This window comes from Hakea prostrata, chromosome 1, assembly GCF_041222555.1.
Source record: "Hakea prostrata isolate BN-2017 chromosome 1, UWA_Hpros_2, whole genome shotgun sequence".
Lineage (NCBI taxonomy): Eukaryota > Viridiplantae > Streptophyta > Magnoliopsida > Proteales > Proteaceae > Hakea > Hakea prostrata.
The window spans coordinates 73,657,111-73,665,694 of record NC_142600.1 but is presented as its reverse complement, the minus strand read 5'-3'; the positions used below and the strand labels follow the sequence as shown (position 1 = coordinate 73,665,694).

The 8,584-nt window shown below is 38.7% G+C and overlaps 2 pseudogenes; both read right to left on the bottom strand.

Annotated features, from left to right (window-relative positions):
• Window positions 1-239: 239 nt before the first annotated feature.
• Window positions 240-1,634, bottom strand: LOC149029964 (cytochrome P450 86A22 pseudogene; annotated as a pseudogene).
• A 1,418-nt stretch (window positions 1,635-3,052) lies between these two features.
• Window positions 3,053-4,651, bottom strand: LOC149029963 (cytochrome P450 86A4 pseudogene; annotated as a pseudogene).
• Between the last annotated feature and the right edge of the window lie 3,933 nt (window positions 4,652-8,584).

Sequence of the window (8,584 nt, the reverse complement as noted above, 5' to 3'; positions counted from 1 at the left end):
CACACTGATAGGTGATGCTACCAGCAACACCTGGGGCACCTCGACTGACAGAACATATGTGACGAGATACAGTTTCAACATGTCCCTTGTCTCTCACCAAGGATCGATCAGATAGACCCCTTATGTAATGAAGATCGACTAGTAGAGTAGAAGTTCAAATACCAAACGCTCCTCAGGTTATGCAGTCCTTGGTTATCCCTACTCCTGAGTTACATAGTTTGAGTAGCTTCAACGACCATCTAATCAACTGCGGACAAGGTGCTCCCGCAGTTGACGTTTCTGGCCGGAGTTGCTCCTTCCCTCTCCTTGCGTATTTCAGATGCCACTGCCGTGAGATCCCTATGGTGCACTTTGACCAACAACCCATTCTTCATTGGCAGATTAAGTGTTATCTTCGGCTCCACAAGATGACCTGGTATTAATGTCAGCCGGTGCCTGAGCAACACCGCCATGGCAATGGATTTCATTTGGATATAAGCCATGTCCTTTCCTAAACACATCCTAGGACCTGCATTGAAAGCCAAGAACTCAAACTGGTTCTTCTCTTTGTAACTCTTCCAATCAGGTGACAACCAGCTCTCAGGACGGAATTCCATACAATCTTTTCCCACGTCCACTCCATCCTTCCAGCAGAGTATATAGAATAAAATACCTTCGTGCCTGCTGGTACAAATGTGCCATTTGGCAACACGTCATCTCTAACCACTTCCCGATTGTTTATTGGTATTGGCGGATACAACCGGAGGGTTTCTGACAATGCCGATTTTAGGTAATCCAGACGAGCAGCCTCCTCGAACCCCAATGGTTCCTCCAACCACTTTGGCATGTCATTGCCACGTGTATCCATTAAAACTGTGCAAGTCTCACGCAAGATCTTTTCCTCAACTTCTGGGTGCAACATTAGCGACCAAAAGAACCAGCTTAGCGCCACTGATGATGTTTCTCGTCCAGCTAAGATGAAGCTAAGTAGCGTGAGTTGGAGGGAGGTGTCGGATGGAAAGAGTTCTTTTTGATTTAACAGCCTAGAGAGCAAGTCATCATGTGGGCTTTCTTTCTCTCCGACTTGAAGATTTTGTTGCAGTTCTAGCTTACGTGTCCTGATGATATCTAATAGGTATTGGTCCACGTGTTCTTTTCCGTCTTGTTTGAAGATTTTGCTCTAGTTCTAGCTTATGTGTCTTGATGACATCTAATAGGTATTGGTCCACATGTTGAATGCTCCTTCTCATGCCAACCTCCAACCCCAGCCAAAGCCATTTCTTCAACTTCCATATGGCTTCGGGAACAATGAATCGCTGTAGGATGGCCTCGACAGCTATGTAAAATGTTGATCCAAACTAGTGCTCTGGTAGATTGGGGGATGTGGTTTGAGGGTCATTTCCAAAGGCTAGTGCACATACGTTATCAGAAGTTAATCGGAGGATGGGATCTTCAAGATCCACGATCATAGATTCCAATTCAGCTATTTTAAGGATCAGGTAGAACTGTAGCTTGATGGTTTTATTTAGTCGCTAAGTGATGGCTTGTCGTAGTCTCCTTAGGGTGAACTTTGATGCGGGTGCCTTTCTCTTGGATCCACATCCTTTGTAATTCTTTTCTCTACAATTCCCTCTTAGGATTGTGCCATGTGGCATTAAGTAATCCAACGATCACCCAATTCAAACTAGAGTTTAAATAAAATTTAAATTTATGGGCGGGTTTAAATAAAATTCAAATTTAGTTTGAATTGGGTAACCATTGGATCACTTAATGTCACATGGCACAATCCTAGGAGGGAATTGTAGGGAAACGGAATTACAAAGGATGTGAATCCCTTTGTTGGGATCACACGTAATAGTCACTAAATTGTGTTTTTGCATGACAAAAGGTACAAAAAAGAGAAATGTTTGGTACATCGCACCACATGTAAGGAAAATATCGATGAGCCAATCATGGAAGCGATTATAGTTATGGAACACTCCTGGAAGAGAATCGACTAAAGGCCATACTCGTGGGCTTGTAAGCAAATGAGAGGTAAATTAAGGTGAACGTACCACATCATATATATAGCGGTAGCAACAAAGAGTAGTATAGCCATTGATGACTCCATTGAGAATGTTAGAAAAGAAGTTGCTTAGTCTTTCGGAATAATTTGATCAACAGATAAAGGGTGTTTAGGAAGGTTCAAAGAGAGTAATAGAGATAGAAAATATATGGTAAGTGTAAGAAGTGATTGTGAAGGTGATGATAAAGTGATTTATGGATGAATACTCAATTGTTACTGACTGATTCATATGTTGACACGCTTCACACTTCTCAAGCGTTGAGACATACCTATAAATATTAATAACCTTGACACACGTCACACTTCTCAATCTATAGGTATACCAATGAAAAGGAGACATGCCTATAGATAAATGTTCAAACATAGATGAATATTCAAAGTTATTGATTGAGCCACATCTTGACAAACTTCACACTTTCAATTACCGATACATATACTATTAAATTAAAAGTTGATAAGGAAAATTTGAAGACTAAAATAATTTGAAATTTCTTCTCACCTGGTGTGAGGCTGAGTAGAAATAAAAGTTGATAGGGATAATTACTAAAGCTCCCAATTATTATTTTATTTAGGAGGCTCTTTTTTTTCGAGTTACTAATCCCCTATTATTTATTGAGGACTTGTTTTTTTTTTTTTTAAGAACCCAAAATAACCCTGACATTTGTCAAATCCTGTCACGAATATTGTTGCTCTGACTTTTTGATCTCTATGTTGGCCTTCAGCTTCAGTTGTAGATTCTATATACGAATGAATAACTTAGATGAATATTCAGCTCTATCAGAAAACATGAAGCACTTTGAATATAAAACATGTCGGTTACTATAGAAGATTACTACTGTATCGCCTCTTGGCATCCAAGTGAAGTTCACACACTCATAAGTGAAAACACTAGCAACAACACAAGCACCTCAAATGACACACCAATGTAACAAAACATAATTACTGTGTTACATACACAACTTTGTTTATTAAACTAATGGAACACAATAAATGGTTTCTCGATGCACCTTATTTACTCCTCTCTTCCACCTGCAATCCTCGTATTTCAGCTGCCACTGCCATGAGATCCCTATGGTGCACCTTTACCAACAACCCATTCTTCATTGGCAGATTAATTGTTAACTTTGGTTCGACATGGTGACCGGGCACTAATGTCAGCCGGTGCCTTAGCAAAACCGCCGTGGCGATGGACTTCATTTGCATATAAGCCATGTCCTTTCCTAAACATATCCTAGGACCTGCATTGAAAGCCAAGAACTCAAATTGGTTCTTCTCTTTGTAACTCTTCCCATCCGGTGACAACCATCTCTCTGGACGGAATTCCATACAATCTTTTCCCCACGTCAACTCCATCCTTCCAGCAGAGTATGTAGAGTAAACTACCTTTGAACCTGCTGGTAAGAATGTCCCATCTGGCAATACATCGTCTCTAACGACTTCCCGTATGTTTATTGGCACCGATGGATACAGTCGGAGGGTTTCTGACAATGCTGCTTTCAAGTAAACTAATCGACCAACCTCCTCAAACCCTAATGGCTCCTCCAACCACTTTGATGTGTCATCGCCACGTGTATCCGTTAGAACCGTGCAAGTCTCGTGCAAGATTTTTTCCTCCACTTTTGGGTGCAACATTAGTAACCAAAAGAACCAGCTTAATGCCACCGATGACGTTTCTCGTCCTGCTATGATGAAGCTGAGTAACGCATGTTGGATCAAGGTGTCGGAGGGGAAGAGTTCTTTTTGATTCATCAACCTAGAGAGCATGTCATCGTGTGCGTTTTGTTTCCGTCTTGTTTGAAGATTTTGCATTAGTTCCAGCTTACGTGTCTTGATGATATCTAATAGGTATTGGTCCACATGTTGAATGCTCCTTCTCATGCCAACCTCCAGCCCCAGCCGAAACCGTTTCTTCAACTTCCAAATGGCTTGGGGAACAATAAATCGTTGTAGGATGGCCTCAACAACTACGTAAAATGCTGATCCAAACCAATGCTCTGGTAGTCCGGGGGATAACGTCTGAGGGTCCTTTCCGAAGGCCAGTGCACATATGTTATCAAAAGTTAATCGGAGAAGGAGGTCTTCAAGATTCACAGTCGTGGATTCCAATTGAGTCGTTTGAAGGATCGGGCAGAATCGTAGCTTGATGGTTTTGTTCAATTGTTGAGCCATGGCTTGTCGTAGTCTTCTGGGAATGAACTCCATCGCGGTCACCTTTCTTTGAGATACCCATGTTTCGCCATCAGATACGAAGACACTATCTCCTAATAGATCATGGAGCGCAGCATGCGCAGTGGCACCCTTTTGGTAGTTGTCGAAGTGCGTTTTAAGTATGTGCTCTAGGTTCTTGGGATCACATGTCAAAGTCAGCAAATCATGTTTTCGCATAAGAAAAGGTACCAAAAAGAGACATGTTTGGAACGTCGAACCACATGTGCGGAAATTATCAGTGATCCAATCATGGAAGCGGTCATAGTTGTGGAACACTCCTGGAAGACAACCGACTAAAGGCCATACTCGTGGGCCTTTCAATAAACGCGAGGTAAAGGTGAACCACGTCAAGTATATAGCGGTAGCAACAAGGAGCAATATTGTAATTGATGCCTCCATTGCGAAAGCCAGAGAAGAAGCAGTCGCTAATTTTCCAGTTTCAAATTAGTTTGATTTGCAGAAAAGTGGGGTGTACAAGACTGTTCAAAAAGAGTAGTAGAGATAGAATATGGGAAGTGTATGGAGTGATTGCAAAGATGATAGAGCGATTTATAGATGAATGCTCAACTGTTGTATACTAAGTGAGTCGCATCTTGACTTGCTTCATGCTTCTTAAATGTTGAGATGTAAATTTGTGCCTTCTGAGACAGTTGGGATTTAAGGAAATATGGCTAAAGACTTTCTTCTTTTTCTTCTTGTAGATAGGTAAAACCTTCAGCCTAAACGGTACTCTCTTTTGAGCCAAAAACAAATTTTGTTGTTGAACGCAACTAAGAACATTTACTAAATGGTTTACGGTTTTGGTGGAGCAACTGAAAGTCTTTTAGCATATGTTCAATATTGGCTTCTGAATCGTTACAACAGATATGCCATTGCTTGTAATAGCTCCTTCATTCAATAAATTTCGTATAAAAAAACATCCATTCAGAGAAATGAGTTAGTGTGAAAGCTAACAAATTCTTTTACCAAAACAAGGAAGAAAGGGGACGAGTAATTGGTTATTTTGGATTAGAAAGGTATTATGAACTTCAAAACATGATTCAATCATGTGAACTTGTTACATGTCAATTCAAATGTTTCACCATTTCCTTAGTTTTCCTTGGAATGTTAAATTCATCTGAGTTCATGGTTTCAGGTATCAGTGTTCTATCATATTGTGTCATTCGTATGAAATGATAAGTATTAGTTAACTTTGTATCTTGTCAAAACATATCAGGTCAAATACCATATTGATGCATGATATGGATAAGTATAACAAAGACTAGATCTATCTTTCAAGAAATATTATTATTTGATACTATTGATACCTGCCAAATTCAAATTTGATATTATTTAGGTTTCGTGTCTACAATACTCATTCTAATACCTTGCACTAAAACCATGTTCATGCATGTGTAGTTTAGGATTTTAGTTAAGGGTGATTTTCACAGGTGGGGAAAGTTAGGCTAGGGTTGGGTGCATGTACCTTTTTCATGTGCAGTTTAGGGTTTTAATTAAGGGTGCTTTTCACAAGTGGGCAATGTTCAGCTAGGATTGGGTGGGTACCATATTTTGGGGTTGTTTTATTTATTATTTTTTTTTTTTGGGGGGGGGGGGGGGTTGTTATAATTTATATGTATATAGTTTTGAAGTAAATAAAAATATCATAGCTATGAATCTTGAATATAATTCTTGATATCATATAGGTTTCGTGTCTATAATACTCATTCTAATACCTTACGCAAAAACTATATTCATGCATATGCAGTTTAGGGTTCAAACTAAGGGTGCCTTTCATAGATGGGCAAAGTTGGGCTAAGGACTAAGGTTAGTGAAAGAATTCTGATATTTGGTTTTGAATGCTCAAGACTTCACATTAGCTTGAATATTGTATTTATAGTGTAATCAATTACATGAATAGGAAGTTGAGATATACAGGGAAACAAACTTAAACAAAATACCAACTTTTAAGTTGTGAAATATAATTCAAACTTTAAACTAAAAAGTTTTTCTCTCACTCAAACTCTGGTTTATCAGTTAGGTGTGTGTACATTTCCATGTGCAGTTTAGGATTTTAATTAATAGCACTTCTCATAGGTGGGCAAAGTTGGGGTAGGGTTGGGTGTGTGTACCTTTTTTTTTTTTCGGGGTGGGGGGTTTATATGTATATAATTTTTTAAGTAAAAAAATACCACGACCATGAATCTTGAATACACACTTATATATGTATCATTCAAATGAAAACACCAAGGAGTGTCAGTCTTCAAGCCAACCAAGAAATTGCTCTCAAACCAAATTGAAACCAATTTAAATCAAACCAAAGTTTATTGGATTGGTCCAACTTGATTTTATTATTGAGTGATGTCATGCAACCACTAAAGTCGAATTAACTTTTGGAGGAGTTCGGATCACCTCCATGTCAGGGTAGAAGTATGTGGTCATTTGACACTTCTTCACTACACAACAAGGGTGGGCTCCAGTGGGATCTATGGGAGGTTCCACCTCTGATTAATCTTAGGGAAAATTACCTGCATGATTATCTATTTTTAGGTTTTCTTTTACAAGAGTATCCACTCGATGTTTCAATTAATCAAACTTACTAAAACTGAGTTTGGATTTACGCAACTAACCAAAACAATGACTTTTCATCCCCATGTTGGTTTATGGGTAAAAATATCCAAAAGGATAAAAAATAACTATTTTGGATAATTTTGCAAACACAAACCTAGTTTTAGCTAGTTTTGTTAATTAAAACATTTTTTTTAGTAAATAAAAGTATCATTCATTAAAAACTAAAAGGTAATACAAAGATAACCGCATGTAGCAGAAGATGTGAATGCCTCCATCCAACATCCAAGAATGGAATTTGATTGATCTATCAGACATGAGATAGACAAGGCCTTCCAGACTAGGGTGTCAATAAACCTAGTAACCCTAGAAAGAGAGCTTTAATAAAGGGATCGACCAAATTTATGCCCTGAAACTTACAAGCACAAAGGGAAACAACCATGTCATTGCAAGGAAGAGGCACTAAGGGAAAGAGAGTTTCGGGTCACTAAGATGTAAATAGACTAGGAAAATATCAAAAGGTGAAAAAACGATTGAAAGAGATACAAAGAAGTGAGAAGCAAGTGATAAGGGAAAGAGAAGAAAGGAAGAGGCAAGAACAAAATGGAGGGCAGTGAGTTCAAGGAGAGGAAAAACAAACAAACACGCAAAAGCTCTCACTTATATGAAGCTTGAGGGTAATGGAAGTCACATTATTCTCTTTAAATTCATATGCTACCTTTGGATTGCAGATTCATAATTTATTGTTAATGCACTTCTTCACTACCAATCTCCACCTTCAGTAATGAAAAGATTTGTTACTTCCATGGGAAGTCGGGCATGCATATGTGAAATCTCCTATGATCCTAACTCGAAATTCCATATTGCAGGTTTGAGAACCCCGAATGCGGGTAGAAGACAACTATGGGCCATTTAGATAGAGATTATTTGATTTGAACTTGAACCAATGGAGGCGGATGGTGATATTGATGAAGTTGGAAAATTGTTGAAGTTCGGAAGAAGATTTCACTTGAACATTAATAGATATGGAAGGTGGATCAAGAGTTCAAAGGTGGCAAGTTTGGAAGGCCCTAGAGATTAGGTAAGACCTCCCCTAAGTGTGGACTAAGTGTTAGAGTAGAGCCAAGGGTCTCCCTTGGCGACCCTTATAGGTTACTATTGAAGCAACCCATGCCTCCTAGGTTGATTAAGCAAAGGTCTCTCCAATCAACCCATATGGTTATTGTTCATGCAACCTATACCCCATGGGTTGATTGACTAAGGGTCTCCCAGTCAACCCATACGATTATTGTTCATTCAATCCATACCCCCTGGGTTGATTAGGGTCTCTTCGGGCAACCCATACCTATTACTGTTCATGAGACCCATACCGAACAATTTTCGGTTTTTGTTTCTATTTTTGACGTAGAACTTCTAGGGTTGTTTTTAACTTTTAACCAATGTTTAAAAGGTTTATGTGGCACGTGTTTAGGAACTTTTTGATTACTTTAATAAAGTTCAACTTACTCGCAAGGTGAGGACATTCAAATTTATATGTTTATTCTTAATTCTTAATATGATGTTAGTCTTGTCTCATGTATGATATTCTATTGTTTAGAGACTTTTACACTCTTGTTATGTTATGAAATTATGGATTTATGGTTGCTTGCTGGATTATAGTTGTAATTGTTGAGTCGAAATAAAAGAGGACTTGATCTGGGGTTGTGGTTTAACCATTACCTTAGAAAGAGAACATATAGATTAGGGAACGTTTCTAAGTTGACTAGATGAAACATGATTAGGCAC